A 19,874-nucleotide genomic window follows, 5' to 3' on the forward strand; every position below is an offset into this window, starting at 1 on the left:
AGATAAGTGCCCATTGGGGATTCTTCTCTGTCTTCTATTTTTTGTTATTGTGTTCACGTCATCCAGAAAGGGACTATGTCAGTGTGGGAGACAGATTGCTCATAAAGATCATCACAACCCATGTCTCTTTTGGGTGCTTCCCACAATCGTACACAGAACTCTATCTGCCAGGCATTTGTGCCTAAGACATATGTAGTTGTCTCTCCTCCTTCTCCATATACATAAAGAATTAACGTCATACGTTGTTGGTTCAGGGTTCTATTGTGGAATCTTCCCATACTGAGAGCCAGCTGTCTGCCAAGAAGAAGGCCAAAAAAAGTTGGGTTTCATCCGGCTGCTGACCAGCCTCCCAGGGACATTTCTCTCAAGGCTGGTGAAATCCTGAAGGGCCATCCGGTCATTGCTTCAGATTCATCTCCCACTACCTTGTTGGAAGCTGGCATGGATCTGTTTTCTTGCACAGCCTCAGAGGCTTTTCAAACATTTGTAATTGACACTGAGGGTGAAACTCAGCTAATAATATCTGAAGGACTGAGGGTGATTTCTCAGATCTTAGTAAGAGAGATTCCTACAACCTTTATTGAATCACTCCAGGGATCTGACCTTCTGAGGTTGTTTCAAGTGAACTTCCCACCAAAAAGACAAACAAAAAACAAAGCATATTCCCCCTGTTAAGAATCCCAAACATGAATGGTAGGATTTCACTCTGGTTTATTTAGTGCTTTGATGGCCTTGAAGCCTTCTCAAGGAGTCTCTGTTCATGCTCCTCCCTGGTCTTCCTTTTTGGATCTGTTGCTGCTGCTGAGCTTTTCAAATCTCTTCAGGGTAAGGGCAAAGCTTTGCAGGAGCTGAAACATATTTTTGTCTTTCCTATTTCCAAATTTCAGAGGAATTATCCTTCCAAATCTGCCTTTGTTCATAGGCAATGTCATCCTTTTCCTAAATGCAAGATGGGTTCTAGGGAAGTGCCTCCTGGTAGGTCTACTCAGACTCCTGCCCCCAGAAACTTGCTTTCCAGGACAAGCCAGATTCGGTTTGACATTTTGCTTCCCCCTTCCCTCGACCAGGTTCCCTTGTCCCTCCTTTTTCCTTGTATTTTCCTACTTGGCTATGGATCACATCATGCATTTGAGTTCTGTCCCTTATCTGTCAGGGGTATTTCATGATTTGGAAGTCCCTTCCTCCCGTTTCAGGCATTCCTCAGCCTCCTCAGAAACACTTCCCTTATTTTCCAGAGATTCTTCATTCTCTTTTAGCTCAGGGCACCATTCACCCTTGCGTCCTGCCCAGGTAGGGAAGGGATTTAACTCCAGAATGTTAGTGTTCCTATGAAATGAGGGCACTTGGAGACCAATTCTGGACATTTCCCAGCTGAACACCTTTCTCAAGATTCCTTCCTTTTGGATGTTATCTCTACTTCTAACCCAGGCCTTTGTGGTATCATTGGATCTCAAGCATGCATGCCTTGTCATCTCCATCCATCCCATCTTCATGAAATTTTACATGTCTCTGTCTCTATCTTGCATTTTTAGTTCTCTGCTTTGCCCTTTGGCATGGCTACCGTATCAAGGGTATTCACCAAATGCCTCACTCCTGTCATTGCTTTTTGCAGGATTTGAGGAATTTAAATCTTTCCCTATCTAGACAATCTCCTTCTTCAAGCTCCTTTCCACAACACACTGCTTCAGGATCTCCAGTTTACTATTGCCCTGTTACAGCGTCTAGGATTCACCATAAACTTTTTAGAAATCAGTACTGATGCCTTCCCAGGATCATATTTTCCATGGCTGCAGACTTCAGACAGTTCTCATGTCCCATCTCTATCTGCTCCCAAGGCTCTGTGTCTAATTGCCATTTCCTAGTCCCTTCTTCCTCTGGCACCTGTCATGGCCATGGAATTTCTCAGGGTCCTTGGGTTCATGGCTTTCACTATTCCCATGCTCCCTCTCACCAGGTTCCATATGAGGAAGCTTCATTGGTACCTCAAGTCATTGTGGCTTCAACATTGCCACCCCTTGGACTTCTTGGTACCCTTCCTTCCCTGTCTCAGGCTTGAGTTTCAACGGTGGAATCATCAACTTTCACTCAACCTGGGGCTTCCCTTTCATGCTTCAGTTTTACCTCAGGAGCTCTTTACAGATGCCTTAAATGAGGTAGGGTGCCTTCTGTGGCCTCCTCAAGGTTTCGGGTCTCTGGCCTCCTCATCAGAGGGCAGACCACATCAATATAAAGGAGATGACTGCTTTGCTTCTGGATCTTCAGTCTTTTCATTCCCTTTTTCATCCTGGGCCCCTCAAATTTTTCAAAGACAATACTACAGTGATGTGGTATGTCAACAAACAAGGAGGACAAGGTCCTATCTTTGCAGACTTGCTCTTCAGATCTGAGATTTAGCTGTTCAGGATCAAGTGACTCTTCAGGCAATTTTCATTCCCTCAGATCACTCTAGTGGCAGACTCCTTGAGCAGGTCCAGCACACAAGTTCATGAATGGATGCTTCACGGAGATGTGTTTCTGGGCATTGTCCATCAGTGGGGTATTCCTCAGTTATGTCATTTTTGCCTCAACTCTGAAGAGATAACTTCCTCTGTTGTGTTCCAGAGTCCAAAGTCCTCTGCTTTGGAAAGTGGATGCCCTGTCTTTTCCTTGGAAGGGGATGTTTCTATATGCCTTTCCTCCAATTCCAAGTCTTGCACAAGATCAGGCAGAACTCTCCCAAAATCTTGCTATTCACTCTCTTTTGGCCCAGACAGCCTTGTTTCTCCCTTCTTTCTCACTTGTCCAGGGGCAATCACCACAAGTTACCTCACCAGGTGGATCTTCTCACACAAGACAAGAGATTTCTTATCCATCCTCAGTTGTCCACTCTTCAGCTAACACTCTGGGTGATGGGTTTTGATCCCTTTCAGGCATCTCTTTTCTGAGGATGTGCTTCAGGTTCTGCAGGAGGCTAGAAAACCCACTATCAGGAAATCATATAGGTCCAAATGGAAGCAATTTTCTGTCTGGTGCCTTTCTCGACATCAGGACCCCCTATCAGTGGAGGTTCCTCTGGTTCTCTCTTATTTGTGTGATCTGCTCTATGCTAAGTTGGTATAATTTTGGTTAAAGCAAACCTGTCAGCAATTTCTGCTTGTCTGCCCTTGACTCCTCCAGTGGCCTGTAGATTTAAGGTCAAGCAATTCTTAAAGGCATCCTTTATATCAGACCTCCCAGGAAGCCTATTCCACCTTCCTGTGAACTCAGTTTTGTACTTGAAAAATTGACTCAACCTTCTTTTGAGCCTACTTCTTCAGCTTTCTTGCAACATTGTACTTGTAAGGCTGTTATTTTGCCCCTCACTTCAGCCAAGTGTGTGTCTGAACTTCAGGCTCTCATGGCTATTCCTCCTTTCTTAGTTTTTAACAGAGACAGGGTGACTCTTTGTCTTTTATGCCTAAGGTGGTCAATGAGTTGTCCCTTAATCAATCTATTCATCTTCCTTCCTTTTTTCCTTCCTCACAGTCTGCCAATGAAAAGGTTCTTCACACTTTGAGTTTGCATAGCTGAGATATTATTTGGATAAAGCTTAAATTATTCATAAATCTGTGCAGCTTTTTGTTTCCTTTCATCACAGGACTTTGGGTTTGGCTGTTTCTAAGCAAACTATCTCCTGGATTTCTAAGGCCATTTCATGGAAACTTGTCTTTTCTCATCAGTAAAGGCTCACTCTCCTGGGAAACTCACCTCCTCTGGTGCTTTTTTCAAGGGTCTCGATACCATTCCCATCCTTGAGCCTGCTACTTGGTCCTGTGTTCGTTCTTTCATTAAGGATTACAACTTGGATGTTATTTCCAGGGCCAGGGCAGGATTTGCCAGGGTTAAACTTTACAGGTTTATAGAGTTCTTCTGTGCCTTCCTTCTCCCTGGCTTCATCTTGAGCTCTTGTATTCTCCCTCAAGTAAATAATACTGCAACAGTTATATGGAAGGACATACAGTAGATTCCCTCTTATCTGGCCTCCTCTTTAACTGGTCATCATATTTCTTTCATAGTCATAGCAAAAGGCAACAGAGAAGTACAACATTTTCGCCTCCTCTGGGCTAAATAATTTGCGTTTTAGACTTCTTATTCATTAGAAAAATGCATACTAACACAAATCCTGTTATTTTAGCTGATTTATAACCTATAAATATTATTTTGTATGCTTTTTCTGATTAACCAGCCATTCGTTTATCCAGCCTAAGGTTTGGTCCTAGCGAGACCAGATAAGAGGGAATCTACTGTAGATAGTGGTGTAAAATCTTACCATTATGGTAGATGCCTTTCTTATCCCTGTTGCAGTATTCGCTCCCTCTCTCCATTATTGCTCTTGCTCTGTACTTTTCTTGCCCTTCTGGGTGAAGGGTTCATCATCATCATCCTCTTTCTTTTTCTCCTTCTGGATGCATATGTTCTCCATGTACCTAAGGGCATTCTGTTCCTCCTGGGGCTTTTTCAGTTCTGTGTGTGCATCCATATGTCACCTTTATGCCCTATGCCTTGTGTGGGGAGCATACTTGTGATGTATGATGCCTATAAGAACTAAAGGCTTTGGTAATACTGGCTGGACGTTGGTCTATCCTTGACAGGAAATTTCTGCGGTAAAGAGTACTGCAACAGTGAAAAGAAAGACATCTACTGCTATAGTAAGATTTTACACAACTGTACTTTCAGCACATATCTGCACTGCCCTCAAGGATTCTGACATAACTGAAGAAGGCCTTAGGATTATCTTTCATCTGGAAGATTATCTAAACTTCAAAGTTGGCTTTGTTTGATCTAATTAGCTTTATTAGTTGTTATTTAGTTTGATAAGAGAGTTTTTTTTATCTTTATGGGAATTACTCTTCCTGATTTTTGCCACCATTTTTCCTTTTGTTGTACATCCTGTTTAATTTGGGATGCCATCAGGGTGGGTTTTTTCTGGGGCTAGTTCTGGGTTTACTTCTAGTAGATACAGCAGCTTGTATGCAACCATTGGCATAGTTGTACAATGTGTCTGAGAGCAATTCAATGTAGGCTGCTGTGTTCTAAGGGGTTTGGAGGGGCACTGACTTTTGACAAACCATCACTTAATAAAAGGTAGTTTGCCTTGGAATAGTTCATAACTGTTACCAGGAAGGATGAGACATAGGGTGGTGCAGTGTTCTCCCATAGTTGTGAGTATGAGGTCCAGTATGTTGGAGCCTGTAGTGGGAATATTCACTATTTGGGCAAGGGTTTTTGCATTTGTGAAGTCTAGGAATCTCTGTGCCTGGAGATTTGAGGTTGTGTAGGATTCCTAGTCTATAGAGGGTAAAGAGGTAATCAAAGTCTCCCCGGAGTACTGTGTTAGGTTGGATAAGTGTTTCCAGTAGGTCCAAGTATGCATTGTGAGCTTCCTGGGGCAAGAAGGGTGACCTATAGATGGCTAGGATATGATATAGGGTTTTGTGTATGGTGATCTACAGATGGATGAGCTCCATTGGGTCATCCTATCTGACCAACCTAGAGGTATGCTTGTTATTGATGTATACTGAGACACCTCCATCTTTAACCCTTGCCTGTGCAGCTACTGGTCTAAAAGTGTGGAAGGCACTGAAACCTTGCACTCCTGGGATACTTTAGTTAAATCAGTATTCATTTAGCAGTAACTATCCATACCCTCAGAAGCAAAATATTGTAAAAGAGCAACTCATCATATTGTTCCATACTATTTATGATGATAACATCTTTAATGTTGAAGTGGAAAATGTTCTGAATATGTTCATTGCTTGATAAGGAAATCAAAGTAGCCAGGTCAAATAAATGCCAGTCCATTTTGGGAGGTGAGGGAAATCTTGTTATGGTTTGTAAAAATTCAAGTACTATTAATGATAAATACAGAATGTTCGTATTACCATTCGTCAAGGAAGCTCGTCAGACCAGACAAGTTAAATGGAATTGTAGTCTAGTTTTTAATGAGGAAATTAAGGGGAAGCTTGGTGATGAATCTATAATTGTCCACAGTAGAGGGAAAAGATGTATTTATTAGAGAAACAAAAACATAATAACCCATTAGAAAAACAAAATGTGTGTCTAAATGTGGTCATTGTAAATATTGTAAGTTTATTTTAGATGGTGCCAGTGTTGTGGTTGCTGGTTATGATAAGCTCATATTGTATCCAAGCCACTTTAATTGTGAAACAAGAGGATTGGTATATTGCCTATCATATAATAGTTTTTATGTTTTCATTATTTTATCAACAAGATTATTATTTTTTTCCTTCTTATACTTGTACATTATAAATGTTTTAATGATACTGTGGAGCTTTTCTCCCCGGGCCTCCACTGAAAATGGAAATATATCCAGTTGGACCAGCCCGGTTAACAAATGAAAAATAAAATTTAAAAAAAAAATGTTGGGAAAACTGAGAGACAGTTGATGACTAGAATTTATGAATACCAGTATTATATTAAAAAAGTAACAAAAACGGTTTATATGAACATTCAATCAGTTGTAATTTTTCTTTCAGTTGTAAAAATTTAATAGATTCTTCTTTTTATATTAGAGAAGGCTGAGATTTGTCAAAGGGGTGGTTCTTGGAAGACCAAACTGGAGCAATTGTCTGGTTTGTCAGTTACTTTTAAATGCTATCCATAAGTCAGGTTTACACAAACACATTTCCAATGCAAGTGTATTGAAATTTAGACAGGCGAAATTGTGAAATCAATTAGCGCAGTCTTTTAATGTATTTGCTTTTTTTTTTAATAAAATTATTAGATAAGGTGTTTTAAACTTTTAATGCCTGTCTTAGTATAGTTAAGCAGTATGTATAGTTATATATGTTGCGAAGCATTAAAATTCATTTCAGTCATGTGATGTAGTTATTTATAAATAAATAGGATTCACTATTGATTTTTAATCTGATAAAATTGTGTGAGATTTGTATTAACAGAAGCAGTTAAACTAAATTAAACATTGCTTTTGAGTATCTCTGTGCTCTGAGGTCAAGCTTTCATTTGTGTTTTCTCCACTTTTGTATGTCATTTCTTGTTGTAATTTGCTGTTAAGGTAGTTGACATTGTGGGTGGAGCTGTGTGTCTGTGGTGATTTGCATGCACTTGGACACATAGTATGCAGTGCCAGGTTATGACTGAAATCATATCGGCTGGTTACATCAGGTTAAAATTACACTTAGCTGCATGCTCCACAGCAGTATTATAAGCACATTCTCTGAATATAATTTTGTTCTCTTAAGTACAAAAAACAAATGGATTTTATGCTTTTGGTAAAGTGTAGGTTGTTGTGCCTTGTTATTTTTGAGCTTGTGTAGTAAAACATACAACTTAGAAAAGAACCTCCCATTTACTGGAAAATAATACTGTGGCAGCTGTGGTAATAGTTTTATCTGTAAATGATATACCCTTAACATTGTTTGTTAATGTGTAGTAATGATATTATCCCATTATGATCAAACTTGAGCAGGAATAGTGTTTATAAATAGACATAAGAAAAATAGAAAAATTGGATCAGGTACAAATTCTTTAAATGAATACAAGTTCAACAAAGCATATTCAAGGAACTGTGTTCTACATACTTTGCTGACAGAAGCAGAAATGATAGCTATCGATACTACATATAATTGTGTACTGTGAACTATTATATTCATAGAATGTTTTAAGGCATTTTTACCTTCATAAATATGTAGTAGAAGTTATTTTGTTTTTTTTTCCTGGTTTGCTACGACATTTTTCCTTTCTTTAAAATATTTTTGTTATTTTAATGGGTTATTACGTCAGTTTTTACTATATTAGATGGCAGTTGCTGTCTCATTTACGAGCTAAAATTTGTCCTAAAGGACAGACAAAAAGCAATTTACTATTTATACCATGATACAAGAGAACATTTAGCTCTGGATCTTACATACAGCTTTAGGCATACACCAGATCTGTATTAGTTTCTAATTTGTGTCACTGAAAACCTTTGCTTTTGCTTACTAATGTAGTTTGTGCTAGTGCCAGAAAAGGACTCATTTATTAAATGTGAATGGCTGTTAGTTTAAACTGTCAGCCTATCTTTTCTTGGTTCATATTCAAGTCCAGCAGAAACTTCTTAATTATCTTCACTGTTGAATTAGGGTTTTTAATGCTGGAATTGGATTAATTAGCATACAGGCAATAATGCTAAAAGGAAACACAGAGAACATTCTGCCTCAGGTACACAAAATTACAGCCAGAAGACTACAAATGGAAGTGGAAGTGTGTCCAAAATTAATATTTATGTAAAAGACCCTGTCCCCACCCCTGCTTCACACCCACACATGCACATCTATCAGTCTTTATGTCTGTCTATACATGCACACACATATGTGTACCTGTGAGATTGCCTTTACTTAGACAAAAGTCAAATACTTAGCTTTTGCACAAATTAAGTAAGTAAATAAGTTTGCCTTTTTCCTTCCTTTGGTAAAATTTGAGGCTAACAACGTTTTCAAAAACATGTGCTTGAATTTCTCCAGTTTGAGCATTTAATTTATTTTTCAGTAGAAGAAACAACTAACCTCTCACTTTAAAACAACCCCTACACTGGGCATAACATCTTCCTATTTGGAGAGATTCTATGTATGCATATGTGATTTAACATTTTAGCAACAAAAGCAAAATGTGATGTGCCAGGTGATGCCTTCAGTTTTGTAAAGGTAGATGAAGTAGACAAAAAAAGCAAAAAGAAGAGCTAGCCTATAGGTAGGGCTGCCAGTGTAACAGAGTGGGGAAGGTTATGAGTTCTTAAAAACCTTCATCACGTAGTCTTGGGTTTGATTCCATTTGTTTTAACTTACTTTGTGACTGAGTAAGTCATCTAAACAGGGAGTGATTCTGAGTTACTGCTGTAAAAGAGGTGCATGCTCCTAGTGAGCTTACATAGATATATGAATTAAATACAAAATGACATCAGTAGAATGATATACTGCTACAATTAACAATCTGCATTCAAACTGGAACCTTAGTTTGAGAAACAGCCTTACAGAACTATCTGCAAATATATAGAGCTGAGTATATTTTTCTGTATTATTCTGTATTATAGAGCTAAATTGTTTGCTTAGATATCTGTTGTCTTACTGCTCTGCAAATACATAGAGAACTGTATATATTTTTTGGCTTTATAATTTGCACATTCCTCACATCTGTGTTGAGACTGTTTTTCCCCACCCCCCTCATTTCCTGCCTTGTCTTCAGCTATATAATTGAGCTAGTGTTGTCTGTCCTTTTAATTAACAATCTGCATTCAAACTGGAACCTTAGTTTGAGAGACAGCCTTACAGAACTAACTGCGAATATATAGAGCTGAGTATATTTTTCTGTATTATTCTGTATTATAGAGCTAAATTGTTTGCTTAGATATCTGTTGTCTTACTGCTCTGCAAATATATAGAGAACTGTATATATTTTTTGGCTTTATAATTTGCACATTCCTCACATCTGTGTTGAAACTGTTTTTCCCCACCCCCTCATTTCCTGCCTTGTCTTCAGCTATATAATTGAGCTAGTGTTGTGTGTCCTGTTAATTAACAATCTGCATTCAAACTGGAACCTTAGTTTGAGAGACAGCCTTACAGAACTATCTGCAACTATATAGAGCTGAGTATATTTTTCTGTATTATTCTGTATTATAGAGCTAAATTGTTTGCTTAGATATCTGTTGTCTTACTGCTCTGCAAATATATAGAGAACAGTATATATTTTTTGGCTTTATAATTTGCACATTCCTCACATCTGTGTTGAAACTGTTTTTCCCTACCCCCCCTCCCAGTTCTTGGTTGTAGTTTAAATTTGGTGGCTTTTGCAGTGCCCTCCCCACTGTAGATTTGATATAAGACACTCCCCCAGGCCCATCTCTTTACCGCATTCTACCTAATAAACCCTTTCTGCACTTGCTTTTAGTCCTTTTTAATTTAATTACATTTTTTCAAACTGTGTGTGGAGTAATATTGCTACATATTCAAGTGTGCCAGCTTGCACTGCATGAGAATTGTATTTACTACTGCTTTTGCTACTTTTCTGAAAAAAAAATGCATCTGCTTTTACTGTACTTGTGCTTCTTCCTACTTTATTTTGCTTTTGCGTCATCTTAAAAGTACTCAATTGTATTTATTACTGCTTGGTGTAACTCATTCTAAGCCTTTTAGTTTAAACACTTGGGCTTCAGACCAGTTGTTTTACATTAAGAGGGTTTGTGGTCTGCACTGTAGTGGCAGAACAGGTAGCTTACGTCCTTCTAAGTTGGGAACTGCTAATTGAGGGCTCAGTGTCTGTTATTCTAAAAGTGTATTAATTCTGGTTTAAGCACTTGGGCTTTCAGGCCAGTTATTTTACATTTAAGAGGGTTCATGGTCTGCACTCTTGTGGGAGGAGAGGCTGGACTCTGCCCTTCTGAGCTGGGAATTTCTGGTTAAAGGCTTATAGTGCATGCATATCTGAACTGCTTCTTACTGAAATTGGTACACCTTGTTTGCTGTAGCATAGACTAGATCCAGGCCTGCTGAATCTAGCTTTGTTTGTATAACTTGAGCACTAATCCAGACATTCTTTAAAGTATTCAATTGTATTTATTACTGCTTGGTAGTAACTTGATTAAAGTGTAGCTATCATTCTAAGTCTTTTGGATTAAGCACTTGGGCTTCAGACCAGTTGTTTTACATTAGGAAGGTTTGTGGCATGCACTGTGGTGGCAGGACAGGTAGCTTTCATCCTTCTAAGTTGGGAACTGCTGACTGAGAGCTCAGTGTCTCTTATTCTTAAAGTGTATTAGTTCTGGTTTATGCACTTGGGCTTCAGGCCAGTTATTTTACATTAAGAAGGTTCGTGGTCTGCACTCTTGTGGGAGGAGAGGCTGGACTCTGCCCTTCTGAGCTGGGAATTTCTGGTTAAAGGTTTATAGTGCCTGCATATTTGAACTGTTTCTTACTGAAATTGGTACACCTTGTTTGCTGTACCATAGACTAGATCCAGGCCTGCTGAATCTAGCTTTGTTTGTTTGCTCGTTATTTCCCTGGAACGCTAATTCCACCTAAAACACGGCTTCTCAGCGCTTCTGTAGATCCCTAGTGATATCTGCATTGCTTACTGTACTTATTTCCTTGTTTCACTTGAAAGAAAGTTACTGTTTGTCGTTTTTGCATTTAAGTTACCTGTAACACATTGCACTTAAGTTACCTGGCGCTTGCTCACTAAAGCAATTATATAAGTCAGCACTAAAAATTAAAAGCACTACACCCTCACTCCCCATTGGCCCTTGTTTTCAATTATAAAGAAATTCCCAATATTATTCTAGCATGTCCAAAGGTCAGTTGTCAATCTCCCCTCCGGTCTAGCTGGTGAATCTGGGAATCTTGAGGCAATGTTACAACTGCCTCATGTACACAGACAACCCTCTCCTCCTCCCAACAAATTCCAACACATGTGAGAGATGCAACCATATAGCCAAACTGGAGGCTAAGCTCTCTCAACTCAGTACTGGCATAACCAGTCAGGAGGAGAAGGAAACCACACTCACTACAATTCCAGTCTCACATAGACCTACCACGACAGCAAACCAAACACATAATCACACAAAAACATACTCAGAGGCTCTAAATAAAGATCTGCCTAAGCAGCAGAGACCACCAAAGCAGACACCCAAGCAACCGCTACCCCAAAACAAAACACGTGCAACACATATCTCACAAAGCCAGTGTGCCGAACAGTCACAGCCCTTAAGGCTAAACAACACACCTGATACTCTTGTAATAGGTGACTCTATCGTCAGGCACACTGATGTCCCGCTCACCAGGCTGAACAAGGAGAAGGTCACGGTGAGCAGCCTGTCAGGCGCTAGGATCTGCCACATAACACAAACACTCAGGTCACTCCAAGGCAAGTACAAATATGACTCAGTCATTGTCCATGCTGGTGTGAATGGCCTGAGATGTACCTCCCTGGACTGCATGAAAAGAGACATAGAGGAGCTCTCTGAGCATGTAGCCCAGGCTGGTATGACCCTGACCTTGAGCAGCATCTTACCCTCACCAAGAATGATGCCACAATATGAAGACAAGATTATCAATTTTAAGTACTGGTGTCATTCAAAGGGGATCCAATGCCTGTCAGCCTGGGATGATATGCTAGACAAGCCACGATGCTTCGCTAGGGACGGCTTGCACCTGTCACCCCTGGGCTTTCGGATATTGGCAAAAGCTCTTGCTACCCCAATAGTGCCTTTTTTAGGCAAGGCTCAAAAGACAAACCCACCTCCATAGTTATCACAAGGGATAAGAAACTAGGAGTAATGCTGCTCAACGCCAGAAGTCTAAACCTCAAGATGCACGCACTCAAAACTCTCCTTGAGAACATCGATATCTGTGCAGTAACAGAAACCTGGTTCAGGGCTCCCGAGAGCACCCCAGCACTACCAGGTTATACCTCATACCATGCTTTTCGGCCCCAAAACTTGGACCAAACCACAAAAGGAGGGGGAGTATTGATATTCATCAAAGATACCCACACCTCCAGGTTGGTGGCAAAGCACAAAGCATCAGAGACTATCCATGTGCAACTAACAGTGGGTAAAACTGCCTTCCAGTGTATAGCCTGCTACAGACCACCCTCCCAAACCCAGGAACCCCACTCGGCCTTCCTGAGAACACTGGAAAATATGAAGGTCTCTCTAAACACCATTATATTGGGCAACTTCAACTACCCAAACATAGACTGGGAGCATTACTCTAGCTCCAACACCCTAGCCCAAAGGTTCCTAGAATTCATAAACTGAAGTGCTATGGAACAACTTGTTACCACTCCCACAAGAGGGGAAAACATACTGGACCTGATCATCACCAACATGGGGACTCTATGCTCCAGACCAGAAGTGTATCCCTCACTGGTAAGATCAGACCATAAACTGATCTCACTGGATATTCACATCACGACCCCACCCCCTGCCCAGAAAACCACAGTGAAAAACTTCTCTAAAGCAAATTTTACACTCCTCAAAACCGAGGTGGATTCCTTCAAAGCCCCCGGGCCTGTGGAAAATACGGCCCAGACCGCAGAATCCTTTATAAATGCATTCTATGAACACCTTAAGGAATGCATGGATCATGCAATCCCAAATAAAACCAAGACCCAATCCTCCAAAGGCAGACGTCCTGTCTGGTGGACCCCAGCCATAAACAAACTATACAATAGAAGGAGGAAGCTACTACATGATAGAGCAAAATCCCAAAAGGGAAGGCATCTCTGATCAGTATTAGCAAAAAACTAAGGGCACTCATAAAATCGTCTAAGGCCAGCTTCGAGAGAAAAATTGCACAGGACACTAAGGATAATCACAAGGCTTTCTTTAGTTATGTTAGGAACCTGGGTGGGAATTCCCAGATATGCTCAGAATTAGTCCAAAATGACAAAAAATACACCGAACCCACAGACATTGCCAACATCCTAGCTGACAGGTTCAGCAAACTCCCCAAAAGGGCAAATATCTATCCCAGCAGAGTGCTGCCCCCCTGACATCTCAGATGCTCAGGTAAGAGCCACTCTCTCCAAAGCAAAAAAAAAACAGCATCAATGGGACCAGATGGTGTCCCGGCCTGCGTCCTACATGAACTCCAAGAAGAGCTAAACCCAAACATAAAACTACTGTTCAATCTCAGCCTTACTACAGGATATGTACCCAAAGAGTGTCGTACAGTAACAGTGGTCCCTCTCCACAAAGGTGGTGCCTCAACGGACCCTGGAAACTATCGCCCCATAAGCCTGACTAGCTTGGTCTGCAAAGCTATGGAAAGGATCATCATGGACCTCATAAATAAAGATATTGGGGACCTACAGACACTGGATCCTACCCAGTTCGGCTTTGTTAAGGGCAGATCCTGCCTCTTAAACCTGGTCGACTTCTTTGAGACAGTCACCAAGGCCATTGATGAAGGGAAGGTGGTCCACACAGCCTACCTGGACCTCGCAAAAGCCTTCGATACAATACCCCACTTGGGCATTATAGATAAGCTCACCAGCTTAAATATAAACCCCTATGTTACTAGATGGGTTGCAAACTAGCTCAAGGACAGAACCCACATGGTTAGAATTGCTGGAGCCATGTCAGACTCCAAACCAGTTACAAGTGGCATCCCACAGAGCTCAGTCCTGGGACCTCTCTTGTTCGGTATATATTTCTCGGAGGTACAGGCCAACACAGAAGGACTGTGGCTGACCAAGTTTGCAGATGACTGCAAACTGGGCACCATAATCGACTCTCCAGCTGACACAACCATCCTCCAAAAGGGCCTCATAGAAACAGACAACTGGTGCCAGAGCCATGGCCTCAAGCTAAACACCAAAAAGTGTATAGTCATCCCCTTTGGCAAAAACAAAGTGCCCACAAATTACCACATAGGCGGTAATCCATTAAGTACAGAAGAAGTAATTAGGGACCTGGGGACCCAAGTTGATAGCAATCTCTCATTTGACAACCACGTGGCCAAAGTGGTTAGAAAACATTTTATATAGCCCACCTAATCATGAAGGGATTCACATCTAGATTAGGGGAGGTCATCGTGCCTCTTTACTCATCCCTCATCAGGCCCATAATCGAGTACAATGCCCCTTTTGGGATGTACCTTACCAAACACCTGCAGCAACTGGAAAGACCCCAAAAGTACCTCACCAAGAGGATCAAAGGACTCAAACAGATGCCATATGCTGCCCGGTTAAAGAAACTCCAGCTCTACTCAGTGGCATACCGCCTGCTCAGAGTCGACCTGTGCCTGATGTATAAAGCCATGTCCAACCCGGAATTAAGGGACATGCTGCACCTCAAAAAATCCAAATCCCATCGAGCTACATGCTCGAGAGACTTGAACCTCAGCACTGAAATAAATAGGACATGCTGGAGGGACAGATTCATAACCCAGAGGCTCCCTTCACTCTGGAATAAAATCCCAGTCCAGGTTAGGCAGAGTCCCTCATTGACTCTCTTCAAGAGGAATCTTGATGAGTGGATGGGAGATCGTAGGTTTACCCTGGGTATCACTTCTGTGTCACTGTTAGACAGAGGCACAGTATACTAACCTCGAAAAAGGGCATAGCAAAATTAATTTAAAATGGGTGGCAAAAGCCAAACATACTCTGGCTAGGCTTATAAATGCCCTTGGGCAGATAGCCTAGTATGAACCTATGAACCTATGTCTTTGTTAGCTGACCTTGGAAAAATCTGCAGTTACTGTGTGAAAATTGTAAGTGTGTTGTCACACACAGTGCCAAGCAACTGTAAGAAGATCTGATCCTACTATGGCAGCTGCCTTCTTGTGTGCTAAAGAGTATTCTGTCTTGAAAAGTGAAGTTTTAGTACTTTGTACATACTTTATGTATGATAGTCATCAAAATATAAGCTCAGATCATTCCATCTATGTTTCAGTGCACTTCTGGTCACACAGCAAGCTGCGTTTTCACTTCTGTCCCAAATGTAAGTATGTTATCAGTATGGCTGAATAACAATGTCCATTCATAAAAGGAGAGGTCATTCACCCTCCTTCTGACCATAACTTAGATCTTCTATTCATGGAAGTGGATAACAGAAATATCACAGGCTTCATCAACCTGCAGGTGCTGCGAAGAGCACGTTTGGCTAACATCAAAGATTGAAACAATACTAATTTTATAAACTTTAATCATACTTTGACTTAGGAATGGGGTCCATTCTTGTCATGGTATTAGAAACCCAAAAGACTTGGATAAATTAAACCGAGAGTCCCAAGTTAAGAAAGTCCTGCAGACTGTGCAGACCAAGGACTCATTTTTTAAATGTGAATGGCTGTTAGTTTAAACTGTCAGGCTATCTTTTCTTGGTTCGTATTTTGAGTCCAGCAGAAACTTCTTAATTATCTTCACTGTTGAATTAGGGTTTTTAGTGCTGAAATTGGATTAATTAGCATACAGGCAATAATGCTAAAAGGAAACACAGAGAACATTCTGCCTCAGGTACACAAAATTACAGCCAGAAGACTGCAAATGGAAGTGGAAGTTTGTCCAAAATTAATATTTATGTAAAGGACCCTGTCCCCACCCCTGCTTCACACACACACACACACACACACACACACACACACACACACACACACACACACACACTTATCAGTCTTTATGTCTGTCTATACATGCACACACATATGTGTACCTGTGAGATTGCCTTTACTTAGAGAATAGTCAAATACTTAGCTTTTGCACAAATTAAGTAAGTAAATAAGTTTGCCTTTTTCCTTCCTGTGGCAAAATTTGAGGCTAACAACATTTTCAAAAACATGTGCTTGAATTTCTCCAGTTTGAGCATTTAATTTATTTTTCAGTAGAAGAAACAACTAACCTCTCACTTTAAAACAACCCCTACACTGGGCATAGCACCTTCCTATTTGGAGAGATTCTATGTATGCATATGTGATTTAACATTTTAGCAACAAAAGCAAAATGTGATGTGCCAGGTGATGCCTTCAGTTTTGTAAAGATAGATGAAGCAGACAAAAAAAAGCAAAAGGAGGAGCTAGCCTATAGGTAGGGCTGCCAGTGTAACAGAGTGGGGAAGGTTATGAGTTCTTAAAAACCTTCATCACGTAGTCTTGGGTTTGATTCCTTTTGTTTTAACTTACTTTGTGACTGAGTAAGTCATCTAAACAGGGAGTGATTCTGAGTTGCTGCTGTAAAAGAGGCGCATGCTCCTAGTGAGCTTACATAGATATATGAATTAAATAAAAAATTACATCAGTAGAATGATATACTGCTTCTCAGGTACTATGTCTTTGTTAGCTGACCTTGGAAAAATCTGCAGTTACTGTGTGAAAATTGTAAGTGTGTTGTCACACACAGTGCCAAGCAGCTGTAAGAAGATCTGATCCTACTATGGCAGCTGCCTCCTTGTGTGCTAAAGAGTATTCTGTCTTGAAAAGTGAAGTTTTAGTACTTTGTACATACTTTATGTATGATAGTCATCAAAATATAAGCTCAGATCATTCCATCTATGTTTCAGTGCACTTCTCTTCACACAGCAAGCTGTGTTTCACTTCTGTCCCAAATGTAAGTATGTTATCAGTATGGCTGAATAACAATGTCCATTCATAAAAGGAGAGGTCATTCTCCCTCCTTCTGACCATAACTTAGATCTTGTATTCATGGAAGGGATAACAGAAATATCATAGGCTTCATCAACCTGCAGGTGCTGCGAAGAGCATGTTTGGCTAACATCAAAGATTGAAACAATACTAATTTCATAAACTTTAATCATACTTTGACTTAGGAATGGGGTCCATTCTTGTCATGGTATTAGAAACCCAAAAGGCTTTGATAAATTAAACCGAGAGTCCCAAGTTAAGAAAGTCCTGCAGATTGTGCAGACCTTGAAGGATTAGTCGAGATCCTAAACTGATTTGTCAGTTTCTGCTTCTTGGGTGCAGGCCCTACCTTACCAAACATGGCATCCAGTGGGTTGCCTTTGCAGCTGCCTGGAATCACCCTACAACCTTTCCCGTAGCATTAAGAATGCTTTTGTGTCAGGCAACTGATGATCATGAACTTTTTCTTTCTGACATGAAAAGATGCTGTTGATAATTCTTTTGCCTTGCATAAATGTAACAGTTCCCAGCACTGGGGCTGTCTCCTTTCAGGAAAGGAATTTAAATCCCCTAAGCTGCCTGGGAAAATAATTTACCTGTTCATAATGTTGATTGTTAGAACAGTGATTTACCCTTGTACAGGTTCTGTTGTAGAGTTCTTTTGATATCCTAGGTATCCAGGACACACCAAGTCCTCCTACCTGTTCACACAAAAATGTATCAGGATATATCATTACCATTTTGGGTACTTGCGTATTATCGCAACCAGGTTCCAAACTACTCAAGAATACGTTAGCACAGATTATTTTACTGTATATTTCCCGAGAGAGGAGTAAGACTCTAGACTACAGAATAACCCACTTTAAGTTGTTCTTTAATTTTTCTAACAAACCTGCTCAGGTATTTGCAGGCTGCTTTACAGAGTAACAAGAAAAAAAACCCTCCAGAATCGTACCTTAAAAATAAAGACCACAGCTACGCTAATTTTTGAGTATTCACTTACCTAAACAGTAAAAGGATCTGGTTATCTTAATCAAACTGCTTACACTATAAGAGATTAATTGTGGATGATATATTATTGTTTGAATGTCTCAGTACTGCACAGTTTAGGATGCAGAATGTTTAACTCGTTAATGTTTCGGCACAATGCTGTAGAAGAATAAGTAATGGTACTTACGTATTATCATTTTGGTACCTGGTTGCGATAATACGTAAGTACCCCATTTTGTAAATTGGCTACATTGTCATACTTATATTAGTACTGGTGAGTGAGGGTGACCAACATCTGTGTCTGTCATGTAAGACTGTACTTCAATAAATTCTAGTAAGGATTAAACCACTGTTGAAACTTCCAGATTATTAGCAATGGGCTTGTCTTAGAGGTAGATGTCTTGTAGATGGACCTTGGTATGTTCTGTTGCTTGTCTGAATGGCTCCAAGGGTCGCCACCAAAGTGTCCCTGGTGACATCCTTAGCTCACATGCTGACGTGGTTGCATATGGTAGGAGATGGCCACCATGAACTGAAAAAAAGTTGTCTTGTATTCTTACTCATAGGATGCACTTCATCAGGACAGAACAATGCAGACTTAAGTGTTGGTAATTACAGCCAGCAAAGAGGCCTTGGAAAATTCATGACTTTATAGCTATGAGCCTCTTATTTACAGATGCAGAAACAGAGCCAAAATACTAAGAGATAAACATCCCAAATTAGGAGCAATTTTAAAAACATTAATACTACAGATTTTAAAAACTAGTTGAATAAAATTACTTTAATTAATGTACATTTTCAGAAGTTAAAAAAGCCCATGACTTTAATGACTGTCATTATTTGTTGACTGTAAACTACCACCTTGTCTTTAAAATTACAGATTTTAGGCAGGACTGATCAAAATTATGAACAGGACTCAGGGACATCCTTGAAAATCAGGAACATATGAGAAGTATGCCTTAATGTATGAGTCAGGAAATAACAGAAGGCCCAAGTCTGGTTTCTGTATTGGAATAATGAAACCAAATAATGAAAGTACTAACACTTTGAAAAAAGTCCAGTTTGGTTAAAATACATTCAATTCACAAACTATATGTTACACTTCTAAGTGTGTTTGTAGGAGCTTCTCCCCGCACCTTCACATCCCTGCTGCTTATATAAACAGACTCTTACAGTTTTATTAAATCATCACTTAAGACATAGGTGCACATACTTTAATGAAAAGAAAACAAGCCGCCATAATGTTTTTTCATGCATTATGCAATACATTACTACACATTAATGAGAACAGTAAAGTACAAAGCAATAGTGATGTTTATTTCAATGCTATGTGTTTGTCATTTTCCAGTGACAATAAGCAAATCAGGAATATTGTATTTAAGCACTGGCAACTTTTGACCAGTTTGATGGTCTTTCCAGTAAGGTGGGTGTTAAACCACATTTTTTTTACAAAAGTGGTATGAACATTAAGTCCTGTTTAGTGAGGACTAAATGACATTGAACTTCCAACCTTCAGGTTGGTATGGCAAAATCTGGTGCCTGCAATCCGAGTAGGTGAATCAATTTTTAGTACATATGTTGAAAGAGCTATTTATAGTAAAAACATTTTTAATTGTGATGGTAATGCTATGGTGTGCCTTGTGACATGTACCTCATGATGTCCTTCCATATCACTTTTGCAGTATTTTTTACATAAGGGATCTCCTGCCAAGGATAGTCCAGTGTCCCAAAGCCTTTAGGTCTTAGAGGCACTGTACGTCACATGTATGT

Source organism: Protopterus annectens, chromosome 2.part2, assembly GCF_019279795.1.
Source record: "Protopterus annectens isolate FY-2018-M chromosome 2.part2, PAN1.0, whole genome shotgun sequence".
Taxonomy (NCBI): domain Eukaryota; kingdom Metazoa; phylum Chordata; order Ceratodontiformes; family Protopteridae; genus Protopterus; species Protopterus annectens.